Here is a 19,553-nt window from a genome sequence, read left to right as displayed (position 1 = left end):
TTGATTTTATTGTATTGCAGGTCAGACAGCATCTGAGCAGCAGGAAAGTCAATGTTTCAGGCTGAAGCAATGACATTCCTGCTCCTCAAATGCTGACTGATCTGCTGTACTTTTCCAACCTCACACCTATAACCTCAGGCTTCCAGCATCCTTAGTCCTTATTGTCTCCGATTTTATTGTATTCTTTGGTAGTGTGTGGGCCTCACTGTCTGGGCTAGCATTCGTGAATGCTCCTTGTTTGCCCTGGAGAAGGGTGACCACCTTATATCAGCCTGTGGTTGCTTGTGGGCCATCTATCAGAGCCATAGTTCTAACTAAGAACAAAAACAATGGAGCAAGATGATCGGAAAGAGGAACCGACCAGGACTTCCTAAAGTGGAGGGTAGTTGGGACATCCCAAAGTGAAGCAAAGGGCTGAAAATTTGGTGTGTGGGTGGTCACAGCCCCAAGATAGTTGTGGCCATTGAGCAGCTCATTGTGATCATCTTGGCTTGCTTCCTTGTCCTTGGGCTTTCACTCCTCTTTGCCATCTGTTCCCTTCACCTCTGTTTCAAAATGACTCCTTGGTTGAATAAAAATCAATGTCATTTGCCCAGAAAAACTAAAGCATTCTTTCCACTTACTGGGCCCAGTCCACAATGGCAAGATCGAACGAGTCAAGCTTCCCAAATAGCAGCATGAAGCCTGAAATGCTTACGTCAACTCAATTATGACTGTTAGGAGCATATTTTTTTCTCTTGTCGCCACTGAAATAACACAACAGACGCTGGTATCTGGTCATCAAGTCACCCTTTGTTTACACGCGCATAGTACTTGCCACTGGTCTGGCTTCCTCAGAGCTACTCTCAGAGAGAACAGAACTTCTGATAATAGATAACAAGGTGTAGAGCTGGATGAACACAGCAGGCCAAGCAGCATCATAGGAGCAGGAAGGCTGACGTTTCGGACCTAGACCCTTCTACTCCTGTTTATTTCTGTTAGCCAGGGTTCCCTGGTTGGACCAGATTACAGCTCCAATCAGGGAACTCATATTCTACAATGTCCACCCGGCTGGCCTTGTTACAATCACTATACAGTATTTATAGACCACTGTAGTTGAAGAATCAAGAGCAAGGAAGAACATTTTTGAGGTGGAGATAGGAAGTTTAGAGGGGATTTGACAAAAATTTGTTCTTACCCAGAGAGGGGTGAGAAATCTGGAAAGCATTTGCTAGAAGCAAAGTTAAGGTGGAGAACCTCAAAACTTTAGAAAGTACTTGGATGAGTGCTTGAAGTGTCATAACATTCAAGGCTCTAGGTTAAGTGCTGGAAAGTAGTGTAAATTTAGCTTAGCTTTGGCAGTACAGACTTGATGGGCTTTAGGGCCATTTCTGTACTGCATGATTCTATGAATTCCTAAAATGTAGGATGTTTAATAACATTTACATGCAAACTATCCCAAACTGCTGTTGCTAACTGTCTTTAATTGAGTTACCATTTCCTTAATGATGAGGATGTATTTTAAAACCACTTCAATCATTGTATTTCATTCTTTCACTGGTATCAGATGAACAAGATGATGATAATGCAGCCACATTGGTGACATGTAGCCAAACATGTAACCAGGCTCTGACAATTGCTACAGGAAACTGACTCCAAACAGGGGGAAAATATGACTCCTAATGCAGGGAGCTCTAATACCAGTTTACGTAAAGGCTTGTGGTTTCAGCCACGGATACCCACTCACAACTTTATTGGTTCCACCTCCTTCCACTCATCAGCTAGACCCATCAGCTTTGAAGCTGTCCATCAATCATCGTGGTGGCTTAGTTGTTACAGTTTAAAAGATTGTGGTGGACATACAGTATTATCGCTAAGCAATTAATCCTGAAATTCATTTCTGGGGACATGGTCTGAATCCCACCATGGCAAATGGTATGATTTGAATTCAATAAACATCTGGAATTAAGGGTCTAATGATGAACATGAAACTATTGTCGATTGTCAGAAAAACCCATCTGGTTCATTAGTGTCCTTTATAGAATAGGATCTGTACAGTGTGGAAGCAGGCCATTTGGCCCATCAAGTCCGTACCAATCCTCCGGAGGACATCCCACACAATTCCTGCATTTCTCAACATCAAGCCACATAACCTACACAGCCCTGGACACTATTGACAATTTAGCATGGCCAACTAACCAAACCTCCTTCATTCACAGGATGAGGGTATCGCTGACCAGACACCATTTATTGTCCATCCCTAATTACAGTTAAGAGTCAACCATGTTGCTGTGGATCTGGAGTCACATGTAAACCAGACTGGGTAAGGACAGCAGTTCCCCTCCCTAAAGGACTTAAGTGAACCAGATGGGTTTTTCCTGTCAATGGACAATGGATTCATGGTCATCATTATATTCTTTAACGTGAATTCAAATTCCACCATCTGTCATGACGGTATTCGAATCCGGATCCCCAGAATATTAGCTGAGTCTCTGGATTAACGCTCCAGTGCCTTTGCCTGCCCATATGCTAATGTCATTGGTAGATTTGTAAATGGAATTAGAGCTGAATTTGGCCACACAGCTGCAGGTGTTCATGGTGTAGAGTAAGGGTTTGAGTGCGCTTCCTTGCGGGGCACCGATGTTGAGGATTATTGTGGAGGAGATGATGTCACCTATTCTTCTTGATTGCGGTCTACTGGTCAGGAAGTTGAGGATCCTGTTGCAGAGGGTGGACCAGAGTCCAAGGTCTCAGAGTTTGGAGATGAATTTGGTTGGAATTATGGTATTGAAGCTAGATCTATTGACAGTAGGTCAAAGCCTGATGTAGGCATCCTTGTTATCCAAATGTTCCAGAGATGAGTGTAGGGCCAGGGGGATGGTGTCTGCCATGGACCTATCACAATGGTAGATGAATTATGGTGGATCAAGGCAATCTGGGAGGCTGCAGTTGATGTATGCCATTACTAACCTCTCAAAGCACTTCATAATGATGGATGTCAGAGCTACCTGACTTTTCTCTGGAACCAGAATGACAGTGGTCTTCTTGAAGAAGGTGGGGATCCTCACACCGAAGTATGGAGAGGTTGAAGATGTCTACAAATACTTCCAACAGCCGGTCCGTGGAGGAACTGAGTGCATGGCTGGGGACTTCCTCCAGGCTGAAGAAGGCCAATCTGACGATCACAGCAGTGAAGATGGGTACAGGGGCACCCGAGACTGTTGGGTCCAGTGACATCATTTCACTGACTTTCTCTTCAAAATGAGCAGAACGTGCATTGAGCTGACTGGGTAGGGATGCATTGTTGTCAGTGATTCTACTCATTTTTAACGTTGTCGCTTGCTATATCATGTGAGCCTTGCCACTGTGTTTTTATGGCTAGTCTGGGACTCTACTCTGCTATTGTCTCTTGGTGTCCCTTATGGATTTGTGAAGATCTCACCCTGATTGTGAAGATCTCACCCTGACTTCCTGTCTTGGTCAGGATCACCAACTTGAATACTTCAGATCTGTAATTCCATAGGGGGTGGATCTCCTGATTCATCCCTGGTTTCTGATTGGGGAGCACTTGGATGAACTTCTTTGGTATACTGTCCTCTACACACGTACTGATGATGTCTGAGGTGGTAGAGGCATACTCATTTACGTTGGCTGCTGAGTTCTTGTATGTGGACCAGTCCGTTGGTTCCAACCGGTCATGCAGGAACTTGTCCATTACCTTGGACCAGCACAGTATGATATTCTGTACCTGATCCTCTCGTTTCAGTTTCTGCTTGGAAGCCAGGAGAGGGAACGCGGCCTCATGGTCTGATTTAGCAAAATACAGGTGGGAAATGGAGCGCTGATGGTTGTGTAGAAATGGCCAAGGGTGTTTGAGTCTCTGATGGGACAGAAAATGTGTTGATGGAATCTTGATTGCCCTGGTTGCCATGGTGTAATGGTGAGCACGCTGGTTTCTGAGCTCTGCAATCCGAGTTCAAGTCTGGATGCAGCCTATTTCCTGGTCCGGTTAGTGCTGAGCCTTGGGAAGTCTTGTTTCGGGGCGGCATGGTGGCTCAGTGATTAGCACTGCAGCCTCACAGCACCAGGGATCCAGGTTCAATTCCAGCCTCGGGCAACTGTCTGTGTGGAGTTTGCTCATTCTCCCCGTGTCTGCGTGGGTTTTCTCCAGGTGCTCTGGTTTCCTCCCACAGTCCAAAGATGTGCATGCTAGGTGGATCAGCCATGCTAAATTGCCCGTAGTGTTCAGGGCTGTGTGGGTTATAGGGGGATGGGTCTGAGTGGGATGCTCCAAGGGGCGGTGTGGACTTGTTGGGCCGAAGGGCCTTTTTCTACACTGTAGGGAATCTAATCTAATTTGAGGCTGGCCTGGTTGAAATCACAGGCCACAATGAACAAGGCCTCAGGGTAATCCATCTCAAGGTGTATGTTTCATCAAGTGCACAGGAGGAGAGAGTTGCCCTGGGAGTCTTCAATACTGAGCTCTGTCACGGTGAAATCTCATGGTATCATGTTAAACATGAGTACGGGAATCTCTTGCTGATTATCATATAATGATAAATCAGTATTCCTCCATGCTGAACAACACTTGGAGGAAGCACTGAGGGTGGCAGAATGTATGCCCACATTGAAATCCTCACCACCAAGACTGGTTTGGCAGCAGCACTGCTGATCGAGCGGTAAAGTCCTAAATGACACGGCTGTTAGACTGGGTCTGCAGCGGGTGGTGAGAGAATGAACAAGAGGAAAAAACACAATTGACCTCATCCTCATCAATCTGTCCACCACACATGCATCTACTTGTGACAGTATTGATATGCGTGATAGCCTCTCAATGCTTGTGGAGGCAAAGTCCTGACTTCACATTGACAACACCTTATAAATTGTTGTGTGGCTCTATTACCGTTCTGACGGGGACAGACATCAAACAGATCCAGCATCTCAAAAGCAGGCATCCATGGAGTCTTCTGTGCCATTGGCAGCAGCAGAATCATATTCTAACACAACGTGCAACTTCATGGCCCAGCATATCTCACACCCAACCTTTGCCATCAAGCCAGGGGATCAACTCTGGTTCAATGAACAATGCAAGACAGAATGTCTACAGCAGGAGCAGGCATACCTAAAAATGAGGGATCAACGTGGTGAAGATACCAAACAAGGCCATGTGCAAGCCAAACAGCACAAGCAGCAAATGAGAGACAGAGCTAAGTGATCCTGCAACCAACAGATCAGATCTAGCTCTGCAGAAACAAAAACTGAAGTTGCCGAGAAGAGCTCAGCAGGACCGGCAGCATCTGTGAAGAGAAACCAGAGTTAACATTTCAGTACTAAGAAAGGGTCCCAGACCTGAAACATCAACTCTACGTTCTCTTCACAGATGCTGCCAGACCTGCTGAGCTTTTCCTGCAACTTCTGTTTTTGTTCCTGATTTACATCACCTACAGTTCTTTCTGTTTCTAAGCTCTGCAGCCTTAACACATGCAGGTGTGAAAGGTGATGGATAGTCAAACAATTCACTGGTGGATTAGAGCGCAGCACATCAGTGCTAAAGATAAACCTGAAGCATTTGTAACAATTTTCAGCCAGGTATGCTGAGTGCATGGTCTATCTTGGCCACCTCCAGAGATTCCCGGTATCACAGATGCCAACCTTCAACAAATTTGATACCCTCTGTGTGATTTCAACAGATAGTTGGAAATGCTGGATACTGCATGGGCCATGGGCCCTGACAACATTCTGACAATAGTACTGAAGACTTGTGATCCAAAACTTGCCACTCTCCTTGATAAGCTGTTCCAATACAGATACAACATTTGCATCTACCCGACAATGTGGAAAATTGCACAGGTAATATCCCATTTACAAAAAGCAGGACAAAACATCTTTGCCAGTTTTCACCCCATTAGTCTACTCTCAATCATTAGTGACGTGATGGAAGGTGTAATCAACTAGCCCCTGCTCGGCAGTAATCTGATCAGTGACACTCAATTTATGTTCTGCTAGGGGCACTCAGCTCTGACCTCATTTCACCCTTCATTAAACATGGACAAAAGAGCTGAATTCCGGAGGTGAAGTGAGAATGACAGATCTCGACATCAAAGCTGTGTGTGACTCAGTGTGGCAGTGTTCCTGTATCGACAGTAATCGAATGGAAGTTCTTTCTTAATCCAGTTGCAAGCTTAGCTCACTACTTCACATTTGCCAGATGCCTGCAACCCCAGTGTGATCCTGCTGCCCACTGACACCTCACTACTGCATTTCACAAACTGGCAATGGTGACTACTCCTTTTCTGTCATCATTACTTGTTCTTCCTTCCCTACAGCCTGTGGTCTACCTGATTACACTTCCTCAATCTCATTAGAAGCGGTAAGATGTGCACAGCAATGCTGGTGCTTGCAAACATTGACTCAAAGTGATAGCGAATGTGTTGAAACATTGCATTGGCCTCGGGTACTAGCAGTCTTTCAGAACACTGTTCCGGTCCAGCATGACAGAAAATTGATAAAGATTACAATGTTACCTTAAAATGGCATTAAATTTGATGAGTGGGTTACTTCAATGAATAAATTGAAAGCACTCTCCTGACCACATCTGCACTGTGATTTACGACTATGTGACATGTAGCTCACTCCTCCAGGTTGATTCAGAGCTCCCAAGCGTGGCCTTACCTGTCAGAGATAATGGAAACTGTAGATGCTGGAGAATCCGAGATAACAAAATGTGAAGCTGGATGAACGCAGCAGGCCAAGCAGCATCTTAAGAGCACAAAAGCTGACGTTTCGGGCCTAGACCCTTCATCAGAGCCTTACCTTTCATATTGGATGCCGAAGTGACACTTTGAGTTAGGAAATCCAGCGTCTCCAATAAAACAAGCAGAGAAAAGTGTTTGCAGACAATTATTTACACAGGATATACAGCCAGGGCTCTTAACGGTGTCCCTGCAATGCAAAATTAAATGTCAAATATATCTGCCTGTCTCTCTATTCTGCATTATGTGAAAATCAGACACAGGCCTCAGGAAATTTGACACTAATTTTATTTTGGGGGACACACAACTTCTGGAAGAACATGTATAATGTTGTGTTTGTGGGGAGAATGTGTCTCAGATCAACCTGAGCCACTGCCCATTCCAAAACCATGAAGAAAATTTAGCAAGTAAAAACTGAAAAAAACTGCAGATGCTGTAAATCAGAAATAAAGACAGAAGTTGCTGGAAGAGCTCAACAGGTCTGGCAGCAACTGTTAATTAAAAAATCAGAGTTAAGGTTTCGGGTCCAGTGACCCTTGCTCAGAACAAGAGGAAGGGTCACCGGACCTGAAACGTTAACTCTGATTTTTTCTTCAAAGATGCTGCTAGACCTGCTGAGTTTTTCCAAGAAAAGTTAGCAAACCTAGTCCAACATCTCTGAATTATCCTCTATGTTCTCAGATTTGTGAACATTAAATTGCTACTCCAAACTCCGCCATGAAGCATTTAAATGCCATCCTTCAATTTTAAAGGATGCAAACTTTGTGTTTGTAACTGTAATTAAAGTGTAATTATGATCTTATTCCACCACCTGTAATTGTTCTCTCACTCCAAAATGTTGTGTCGAAGGTGGGCATGGAAGTTTTGTTTTAAAGATTGCATTTAATTGTTTGATTATTTTACATTTTTAATATATTAATGTTTTTATTAGCAAGTCTGTTTGAAACTCCGTTCACTATGATAAAGGAGTAACTCCCACGCCTCTGCTGTCAAAAAAATGCATATTTGCACAGAGTCAATGGTTAAAGATTGACAAAAGGTTAAAAATCTTTTCACCAATATAAAGGCAAACGAAACACTTTTGATTAATATTGTACAATCTTTACAGTTATCAACTTTACAACCTGCTCAACCAAAGCCAGTTCTGTGCCTTACTGTTGAACATTTCTGAATTTGTCACGATTACCCAGTTGGGGACTTTAAAATGTAATTTGTAATAAATGACACAAGGATAGCGGAAGTAAATGGGTGAGGAAGGAAGAGGCGGTGAGTTTTGATTTGATTTGGAGCCAGAAAGCAATATTGTCAAACTACAAGCTGGCCTCTTGTCGAGGGTAAAACTGGAGGCTGGAGTGGCATCACTTGCTCGGCTGGAAAAGCAGACATACGGTTCGAACTGGCCTTCGCTCACCCTCTCACTGCGCAGGTATGTTGTTGTAGGTGCTAACCAAATGTACGTTGTTGCGAGTGGGTGTGCGCCCAGGCACTGTTCAGGGTCTTTTCAAAGTTGTCAGTCTGCACACTGCATTTATTAGTGTTTGTAACATTGACAACAGGAACTGCTGTTTAAGGTGAGAACCTTGTTTTACTGCATATATCCAGTCATTAAAAGAAAGGGAAAGTTTTTGTCCTCCGAGTAAGTGTGGTCTTATTAATGAACTAGATGCCCAGGACAAAGATTGGTCATCTCAGTTTTTTAATCAGACATAGGACTGGCCGTCACTGGCTGTCCAGCATCTATGGCCCTCTGACTCCGTCATTATCTGTTTGGGTGATACCAACTGTGAGAAGGGGGCCTCCGATATGTCCACCGTCTTCCTTAACCAAGGAGTCCTTGCTGTAGTGACTGTAATGAGGTCAGCCAGGAAGACGAGTTCCCTGATTGGGGCTGTTATAAAGTCATACATTATGGAAACAGACACTCGGGTCCAACCAGTCCGTGCCAAACTAAACTAGTCCCACCTGCCTGCTCCTGGCCCATATCCCTCCAAACCGTTCCTATTCATGTATCTATCTAAGTGTCTCTTAAACATTATAGTTTACTTGCATCCACCTCATCAGGCAGTTCATTCCACAAACCAACTCCTTTCAGTGTAAAAAATTACCCCTCACGTCTTTTTTAAATCTCTCTCCTCTCACCTTAAAAATGTGCCCCCCAATCTTGGAAATTCCCAATCTGGTCCAAACAGGGAGCCTTGGCTGACAGTATAAGCAGGAGTGGAAGAGTTTCTGTTCATTCTGAGAGCTGCCTCTCAGAAAGCTGGACCAGTGTTAAGAACTTTCCATTTGTAAATAAAGGGTGACTTGGTGATAGGCTACTGGCCTCTGTGGAGTTATTTCACTATGCGCCATGATTGACAGAGCCCCCTGCCATGTCCAACCCATTTCTCCCACTTTGGCTCTCACCTTGTCCCTCCCTCCCACAACAGAGATAGATCCCCTTTGTCCTCACTTATCATCCCACCAGCATCCATACCCAAAGTCTCATTAACTGCCATTTCTGCCAAATCCAGCAGATGCCACCACCAGACACTTATACCCCTCCTCTCCCTTGTCAACCTTTCACACGGACCATTCCCTCCCGGAAACCCTGGTCCACTTCATTTCCAATATCTCCCCACACCCTGACAGCATCTTTCCGTATAATCTCACAAGGTGCTCTTTTGACACCCCCTTCCACACTATCCAAGTCGCCAGATATGCCTTCCAGATGAAGCAATGTGTTACCTGTACCTCACTCCATCTAATCTACTACATTTGCTATTCACAATGTGGCCTCTTGTACATTGGGGTAACGAAGCGTAGACTGTCACTTGATAGCTTTGTAGAATGTGTATGTTCTGTCTGCAAACACAACCCTGGCTTCCAGTTGTTTGCCATCTCAACTCACTACTGTGTTCCATCCATCATCTCTGTCTCAGGCTTGCAACCTTCTGGAATCAATATTGAGAAGAATCTTAGGGCTTGAGCATGTCCTTAACCTAAACTCCAAAGACCAGGCCTTGTCATCACAAACAACCCATTGTCAGCTACTAATAGTGCTCAATGGCAGCTATTCAATCTTCCCAGGATGATCTTTACCCGTTCCTTTCTCTGCCCAACTGTTTTTCTCTCTTTCTGGGCCCCATCTCCAACTGTTGTTCACTCCTTCCCTTTAGCCCAGCCCCTTCCTGAACACATACACCAACCTTTCCCTAGCTACAGTCAGTTATGGAGATGGGTCACTGGGCCCAAAACATTAACTGTGCTATCCCTCCACAGATGCTGAGATTTTCCAGCAATTTTTGTTTTTCCTTCTTTATTTAACTCTTTAATAGATTCAATATAAAACATACATTTATTGCAACATTTACTTCTTACATCATTCTAACTTAATTTCAACTTTAGCTTACTTCATTTAACTACATTATCTTTGACTTAATTCGCATTTAACCCTAACTAACTTTAACTCTACACGTTTGACAATTTGAGTAAAGTGGGTGACTTTTTTCTCAGTGTTGATCTTGCCTCATGGTCCTTTGTCTCCTCTGAAAATGACTTCAGGGTATGAGCTTCTCAAATATTGGTCTCAAAGGCTCCTCCTGAGAAATCAAAATTCCCAGCATGCTTGATTGTAGCTCTTAATCAGACTTGTCGCAATTTCTGTTGCTGGCCACCTGACTATAATAGAGACAAGGACTGTGTGATGATCACCTGACTGATACTGTCATGGACAGATGCATCTGTGGCAGGCAGCTTGGTGAGGATGAGTGAATATGTTTTTTCCCCCTTCTTGGCTCCAATCCCTTCTGCTGCTGCCCCTGATTGGAAGCAATGTCCTTTAGGACTCAACCAACTGCCACTGATACTCCAATGGTGGACATTGAAATCCTCCACCCACAGTACACTCTTGTGCATTTTTTACCCCTGTGTACTTCCTTCAAGTGCTACTCAATGTGGACGAGCACTGATTCACCAGCCAAAAGTGGATGTGATAATTAATGGGTGATTTCCTTGCCAATTTTTGACAAGATGCCATGAGACTTGAAGGGGTCCAGAATCAATATTGAGGAATCTCAGGGCAACTCTCTGATGGTTAGTAAGGAGGACTTTGCAGGGCTGATAGGGCTGTTTTTCTGGTGTCGTTTCTAGTTCTTAGGTAGTTGCCAGGTGGTCCACCCATTTTCACTCTTTGATTCTTTCCAACTATTGGGAGATCATGGTTAATTGTTGTTCAATTAAGTGGGAGCAACGGGCTGAGTATTAGAAAAATACAAGGTCAACTTCTTTTTAGCTAGACCTTATACAACTGAATGACTTTCCAGGCCATTTCAGAGGGCAGTTAAGACTTGAGCACACTGATTTGGGTCTGGAATCACACATAGGCCAGACCAGGTACAGAAAGCAATTTTCTTCCTTAAAGGGCATTAATGATCCTGATGGGTTTTTCTCACAGACAACAATGGTTCCATGGTGGAAATTACCTACTTGCCACTTCCAGGTGCCTTGTATTCACAACTTAAATTATTTGAAAATCATTGGTTTTACTCAATAACTTGCAAACCTTAACCTTCAATAAAACTCTGCATCATAAATAAATCTTCAAATTATCTGTTGTGCAAGAAACAATTAAGAGATAGTGGCTTGCAAAAAAATAGCATAACTCAGCAGCAGAAAACAGAGCTGTATTTAATACTTAAAGGCACCTCTCACTTTAAACATGACACTACCCTACATCTGCAGAAAGGGTTCCCCATAGTATTTGGGCCACAAATAAACACAGCCCTTCAAGCTCAGCTGAGGCAATTTATGGAGAAATTTCCAGGACATTGCAGCTTATGTCATTGTGCTGAAAAAAAATGTCAAAAGTATATTTTCATAATTTTTGTCCTGGCATTGTCAGAGATTATACTGGACCTCCAAACTCACAGGAGCTTAAGGTCCATTTTAGTTCAGTTAATTAGGAGCAATGGGCTGAGTATTAGAAAACTAAATGTTAACTTTTCATTCACATTACAGTTTTACAGTCAGTAGTGCTGTGTAGGGGCATTAAGATGCTGGTACAACCATGTAATAATATTACAGAGCTGCACATCCACTGGGTATAAGTACCACAATGTGGGAAAAATTAGAACTGACTAGAATGATCAGTCTGGGTGAGACTATTGTGACTAGAATGCGAGGTGTTCAGTGAGCACATGGACTTGAATGCATGAAGAAGAAAGAATGCGTTGCCAGCAGCAGTTGTGGAAGCAAGGTCATTGGGGACATTTAAGAGACAGCTGGACATGCATATGGTACAGAAATTTGGGGGTGCATATATGAGGATCAATGGTCGGCACAACATCGTGGGCTGAGGGGCCTGTTCTGTGCTGTACTGTTCTATGTTCTATGTTCTGTTAGTCATTACCTAGTGTAACTATAAAGCAGGGCCTGGGATGTGATAACTATGTATATAATAGTATTCAGAAAGAAAGATAATAGTGTTATTTTGAAGTCAAATCCTGAAAAGATTTACATGCATCTGGAAAGGCAGGGTCTGATTAGGGACAGTCAGTATGTCTTTGTGTGTGGGAGGCCATGTCTGACTAACTTGATTGTGTTTTTTGAAGGGGTGACAAAGAAGGTTGATGGAGGCCGATGTTATCTATGTGGACTTGACTGAAGTGCTTGACAAGGTTCTGCATGGAAAACTGGTTAGTAAGGTGAGATCACATGGGATCTGGGGAAATGAGCCAATTAGATATAAAATTGGCTAAAAGGTGGGAGATGGATGATAGTTGAGGAGTGATGGTTTTCAGAGTGGAGGCCTGTGACCAATGGTGTGCCACAAAGATCGGTGCTCAGTTCACCGCTTTTTGTCATTTATATAAATGATTTGGATGTGAATATCAGAGGAACGGTTAGCAATTTTGAATATCACACCATAATAGATGGTGTAGTGAACAGTGAAGATTCTCTCCGCATACAGCAAGATCTTGATTAGATGAGTCAATGGGCCGATGCATGACAGATGGAATTTCATTTAGATAAATGTGAGGTGCTGCATTTTGGTCAGATAAACCAGGATAGGACTTATATAGTAAATGGTAGAGTCCTGGGGAGTGTTACCAAAAAATGAGCCCTCGGGGTGCAAGTGCATGTCAATAGATGGGGTGCCGAAGAAGGTGTTTGGCATGCTTGCCTTCATTGGTCGTAACATTGAGTATGGGAGTTGGGTTATCATATTGTTGTTGTACTGGACATTGCTGAGGCCCCTTTTGGAATACTGTGCACAATTCTGGTTAGCCATGTATGAATTTTGTTAAACTTGAGGGGGTGCAAAAAACATTTACAAGGATGTTGCTCAGAAAGAAGAATTGAAGCTATTGGGAAAGGATGAATAGGCTTGGGCTATTTTCTTTGGGGCACCGGAGACTAAGGCGTGACCTTATAGAGGTTTATAAAATCATGAGGGGCATGGATAGGGTGAATGACCAAAGTATTTTCCTTAGGGTGGGGGAGTCTGAATTAGAGGACATAGGTTTAAAGTGAAAGGGGATAGATTTTAAAAAAGGACATTAGGGTTAAATTTTTTCATGCAGTGGATGGTGTTTTGGGAACGAGCTGCCAGAGTAAGTGGTGAAGGTGAGTACATATACAGCATTTAAAAGGCACCTGGATGGCTGCATGAATGATGGCAGAGGCAGTCAGCAATGAGGCAACAGCAGCGGTCAGGGCCAAAGTCTCGTGAGTGGCGGCAGACTCTGACATGCTCAGTGGAGGTCCGTAACAACAGTCAGTGGAGAGGGCAGTTGGCAAAAACAGGCAGTGTGGGTGAAAGCATGCCGAACACAGGGGAGAGCAAGTCCTCTTAGGGAAAGCCCAGCTCGGAGCATCTCCAGGCCCATGGCTTAAGAAAGGACTGCAATGTTTTGATTTTTTTTAAACTTTATTTGTTGTTTTTTCCTACTTTTCCACTAAAAAAACTATCGTGCTGAACATTCTAACTTTATTTTTCATTACTTTTCTACTTTTGTAACTAAGATTTTTTTATTTAGGTACTTTGCACCTAAGATGATGCTGTATAGGGCACAATTTTCACTGTATTCTTGTACCCCGTACTTGAATACACATGACAAAGCCTAAATATTGCAGATAATGTACAATGAGCCTACCAGTGTGAACCTTGACGTCCCTGCTGCACTGCAAGTGTTTAAACTGGGAGAGAGGCATGTAATAATGTCAATGAACAGGTTAATTGCAACATTTTTTTTTCAACTGATTATCTTCCGGCATGATTTAAGACAATGTTGCTGGACTGGAGGATTTTAGTTATTGGAAGAGACTGAGTAGGCTGGGTTTTTTTTCCCCTGGAGAGCAGAGACTGAGGAGTGACCATATGGAGGTTTATAAAATCATGAAGGGCATTGATAGGGTGAATAGCCAAGGTCTCTTACCCATGGTACTGAAGGTACTGTTTCAGAAGTAGAAGTCTACCTTTCAGGACAAATATTAAGAAATTAAAATAACGAGATATATAGATCGAGTTCATGGTATTTGTCATTTCCCTAAGATAGGGGGTTTCAAGACTATGGGGTGCATTTTTAAGGTGAGAGGAGAGAAATTTAAAAAAGACATGAGGGGCAGTTGTTTTACACAGAGGGTGGTTTGCGTGTGGAATGAACTTGCTGAGGAAGTGGTGGCTGTGGGTACAATTACAGCATTTAAAAGACATTTGGACAGGCACATGAACAGGAAAAGTTTGGAGGGATTTGGGCCAGGAGCAGGCTGGTGGGTCTAGTTTAGTCTGGGATTACGTTCGGCATGGACTTGTTGGACGGAAGAGTCTGATTCTGTGCTGCATGGTTCTATGACTATTTAAATCTAAATCTAATCTAATTTAATGAATAGGAAGAGTTCAGAGGGATTTGTACCATATATAGGTGGAGTGGATAAGAAGGCATTTTTAGCATGCTTAACTTTAATTCTCAGACCTTAGGCCGATGACTTGGGTCATTACTTTGAGGTCATACAGGATCTTGGTGAGGCCGCTTCTGGAGTACTGTGTGCAGTTCTGGCCTACCTTTAAGCTTGAATGGTTCAGAAGAGATTAACCAGGGCGTTGTTGGGAATGGAGGGTTTGAGTTAGAAGGAGAGGCTGGATAGTCTGGGAATCCTTACACTGGAGCATAGGAGGTTTAGAGGGGACCTTATAGGGGTTTACAAAATAATGAGGGATATAGATAAAGTGAATGGCAGGTGTCTTTTCCCTCAGGTGGGGAATTTCAAGACTAGGAGGCATATCTTTAAGATGAGAGGATGAAGATTTAAAATAGACACAGAGTCAAAGAGTAATAGTGATATACAAAATGGAAACAGTCACTTCGGTCCACATCATCCATGCCAACCAGATTAAATTAATCTAGTCCCATTTTCTAGCATTTGGCCCATATCCCTCTGAACCCATCCGGATGCCTTTTAAATGTTGTAATTGTACCAGCCTCCACCACTTCCTCTGGCAGCTCATGCCATTCACACACCATGCACTGCATGAAATGGTTGCCCCTTAGGTCTCTTTTAAATCTTTGCCCTCTCTCCTTAAACCTATGGCACCTAGTTTTGAACTCTCCTACCCCAAGGGAAAGACTTTGGCTATTCACCCTATACAGGCTCCTTGTGATTTTATAAACCTCTACAAAGGTCACCTCAGCTTCCAGTGTTCCAGAGAAAACTGCCCCAGTCTATTCAGCCTCTCCCTATAGCTCAAATCCACCAATCCTGGCAACATCGTTGTAAAGATAACAAAGTGTAGAGCTGGATGAACACAGCAGGCCAAGCAGCATCAGAGGAGCAGGAAAGCTGGTGTTTTAGGCCTACATCCTTCTTTAGAATTGGGGGAGGGGAATGGGGTTCTGAAATAAATAGGGAAAGAGGGGCAAGTGGATAGAAGATGGATAGAAGAGAAGACAGGTGGAGAGGAGACAGACTGGTCAAAGAGGTGGGGATGGCGCCAGTAAAGGTGAGTGTAGGTAGAGAGTTAGGGAGGAGATAGGCCAGTCCAGGGAGGACAGGCAGGTCAAGGGGATGGGATGAGGTTAGTAGGTAGGAGATGGGGATGAGGCTTAGGTGGGAGGAGGGGATAGGTTGGAGGAAGGACAGGTTAGGGAGGTGGCTATGAGCTGGGCTGGTTTTGGGATGCGGTATGGGGAGGGGAGCATCCTCTGACACTTCCTCCATCTGCAATTCGACCCCACCACAAAAGACATTTTTCCCTCCCAACCCTTATCTGCTTTTCGGAGGGACCACTCAGTGACTCCCTTGTCCACTCCACATTCACCTCCAGCCCCACCACACCTGGCATTTTTCTCTCAACCGCAGGAAGTGCTACACCTGCCCTATACCGCCCCCCTCACCCCCATCCCAGGCTCTAAGAAGACTTTCCACATCAAGCAGATGTTCACCTGCACATCTGCTAATGTGATATACTGCATCCACTGTTCCTGTTGTGGCCTGCTCTGCATCAGAGAAACCAAGCGAAGGATTGGGGACAGTTTGCAGAACACCTATGTTTAGTGCACACTAAACAACTGGACCTCCCAGTAGTGAACCATTTCAACGCTCCCCCCCACCCATTCCTCAGACGACATGTCCATACTGAGCCTCCTGCATTGCCACAACAATGCCACCTGAAGGTTGCAGAAGCAGGAACAGCAACTCATTTTCCGTTTGGGAACCCTGCAGCCCAATGGTATCAATGTGGACTTCACAAGCTTCAAAATCACCCCTCCCACTACTGCATCCCAAAACCAGCCCAATTTGACCCAGCCTCCCTAACCTATCCTATCATTTACTCCCTCCCCCACCCCCTCCTTATTTTCTGCATATAAAACAATATTTTCCTAACTACCATCAGTTCTGAAGAAAGGTCACTGGACCCAAAATGTCAACTCTGAGTTTTTATCTTTATAGATGCTGCCTGACCTGCTGACCTTTTCCAGAAACTTATGTTTTTGTTGTTGAATGAAAAAATATAGTTTTGAAAGCAGGGATTTAAAAAGACTTGCACTTACTCAACCAGCTGACATTCCAAAGCGCTTTTTGAGGTGCAGCCATGAATGCAATGTAGGAGAGGCGATGGCTAATTTGAATACAGTAGGATTCCACAGACAGCAAAGTGACCAAATGTTTTTGAAGAAGAGGTACGCACATTAACCTACCTGGGCACTGAGGAGAGAGAGAATCCCAGTGCCCCAGGAATAATGCCACAGAAACCTTCTCCAGTTGGAGGAAGATTTGGCAAACCCAGGGGCTACAATGACCTGAAAGGAATGATTCTCTCTCGCTCCATTCTTCCAGCACTTTTGATGGCCAAACTGCACAGGCCCGAAACATCAGCTTTCCTGCTCCTCTGATGCTGCTTGGCCTGCTGTGTTCATCCAGCCCTACACCTTGTTATCTCAGGGTTTTGGGGTGTGGGGCAGAGAATGACTGATAGCTGGTGTGGTCAATGAGAATGACTGGGGAAGTAGGACAGGCACCCAATGAGCAGGCAAAGTGGACAGCAACAACAGCACAACCTCAGGCCCCTTCTTCCTGCCTCTACAACAAAGCAATAAACTCTGGACACAAAGTAACGATTGCAGCACAATGTAACAAGTGAGACAAAGAGAAGGTGGACTCAAGGTTACAAAGTACCCAGAGAAATGATGAGGTGGCTACAATGTATCACATTGTAACAAGAGCCAAAAAAATGGAGGAGGGGTGTTTAAAATAATGCATGGTAAACAGACTTCCAAATACAGATTGACTTTACTTCAGAAAGCTGTTTAAATTGATGCTAACAACAGAATAAGTCTTAGGAGACGGTTAATTATAACACAGGCTCATCTCCACTGCTTTTGGTGGAACAGGACTGGGGAAGAGGGTTTTCTTTTAAAAAAAACTGATTTTACGGACTATTTTGTTGCAATGCTCCTGCCTGGCTGTTTCAGTGAGCTATCAGCCACTCTCTCTCTCTCTCTGTTCACAGGAAGGTGCAACTTTATTGCTCGGAGAGTGGCTCCTGCATGGAATGAACTTTCAGAGGAATTGGTGGATACAGGATAAGTACACAAATAAGAAATATTTGGAGGGATATGGACCAAGCGCAGGCAGGTGGCACTGGTTTAGTTTGGGATTATGGTTGGCACGGCTGTTTGCCCCACACTATTTCAGTGCTGTTTGACTCTACAGTAGTCCTTGACTTTGCCTTCTCCTTGACCAGTGTCTATTGAATCCCAACACATAATATGGAATGAAAGCACATGAAAGAAGATAGTGGCAGCTAAGGAGTGAAGTTAGTTAAAACTTAAAATCTCTAGTGGGACTTGAATGTTGCTGGCATGTATTGCCTGTCCCTGGTTGCCCTTGAGAAAGTGGTAATGAGCTGCCTTCTTGGAACCACTGCTGTCCATTTGGTGTGGATGGACCCACAACGCCATGAATGAGGGAGCTCCAGGGTTTTGTCCCAATGACACTGTGGAATGGCAATATGTTTCCAAGCTAGGATGGTGAATGGTTGGAGGGGAGCTTTCAGGTGATGGTTTTTCCACTCATTCTCACTCAAAATCATTGTGATCACAGAATTTTGAGCAAGATTTTAGGGATGGCACGGTGGCTCAGTGGTTAGCACTGCAGCCTCACAGCACCAGGGACCCAGGTTCGATCCCGTCCTTCGGTGACTGTCTGTGTGAAGTTTGCACATCCTCCCCGTGTCTGCGTGGGTTTCCTCCGAGTGCTCTGGTTTCCTCCCACAGTCCAAAGATGTGCAGGTTAGATGGATTGGCCATGGGAAATTGCCCGTAGTGTTCAGGGGTGTATGGGTTGTAGCGGGATGGGTCTGGGTGGGATGCTTCAAGGGGTGATGTGGACTTGTTGGGCCAAAGAGCCTGTTTCCACACTGTAGGGAATCTAATCTAAAAAAAAGCAACTTTTATTCAGTAACATAGAAGTCTTTTTTTGCCATACATCTTTGACGCAGTCAAAAAACCAGCAGTTATCTTTAATATGTTCAAAAAATAAATTGAATCTTACACTATGTCTCCTGACATACTCCATGGGTTCAGATTATACATGCAATGTGAACTGGCCTGCCAGTGACAAAAGCACTGACCCCCAGTAAGCACAATAAATATGGACAGAATGATGTCACTGGCAGTGCAAGGGTAGGGGGGGGCACTGTACATCTCTACTGAGAGTATTTTCGGGATGTCAGCAGACATTCCCTGAATCTTCTTGACTGACTCCCCTTTTTGGGAAAGCTTCGATCGACAGATCTTTGATAGGTCCTTCAGTCATATTGGGGAACAAAGCGCTCATTCATGCTCATTCGTATCTCATGTTGAGAAGTGAACTTTATATTAAAAACAGCATTTAGAGCAGCAGAAACATTAATAACTTTCAGTTTTAGTGCTACAATTACAATCTTTACAACAACAAAAATTCAATAACAATTTTAACCAACAAAGAATACAACAGGACAACAAAATGCCTGTAAACAAGGAGATCAAAATCCTAGTAATGATCATCCAACCAAGAACATAACAACATCAAGTGCTTATCAACAAAAAGCCAATGTGACAAAATTCACCTATTTCAAACTTTCCACCAACAAGCTCACAAAAGTGAAAAGCACCATTCCTAAGATTTTGAATAAATTCAGCACTGAACACCAAATCAAAGGTGAGCACACTTCTCTACCGCATGGGAAGGATATCAGGCCATGTGCTACACACACAGACAACAGATGAGAAGTAATTTTGTTTGAGAAACTCCTAATAGCTTTTCATTAATATTTTACATCAAGAACAAACAGAACACAGA

The 19,553-nt window shown here is 43.8% G+C and overlaps 1 protein-coding gene across 1 annotated transcript in view; it reads left to right on the top strand.

The window, feature by feature from the left end:
* The first annotated feature begins 7,880 nt into the window (after positions 1-7,880).
* The window catches only part of LOC132209778 (nucleoside hydrolase-like), a 46,441-nt gene continuing 34,768 nt past the window's right edge, over positions 7,881-19,553 (top strand). Inside the window, exon 1 of the transcript XR_009445865.1 lies at positions 7,881-8,157. The gene's annotated coding sequence lies outside the window, so the exon portion shown is untranslated. The remainder of the gene's footprint in view (positions 8,158-19,553) is intronic.

The sequence above is a fragment of the Stegostoma tigrinum genome, chromosome 6 (genome assembly GCF_030684315.1).
Source record: "Stegostoma tigrinum isolate sSteTig4 chromosome 6, sSteTig4.hap1, whole genome shotgun sequence".
In the NCBI taxonomy this organism is placed as follows: Eukaryota; Metazoa; Chordata; class Chondrichthyes; order Orectolobiformes; family Stegostomatidae; genus Stegostoma; species Stegostoma tigrinum.
This window is presented reverse-complemented; position numbering and strand designations above follow the sequence as displayed.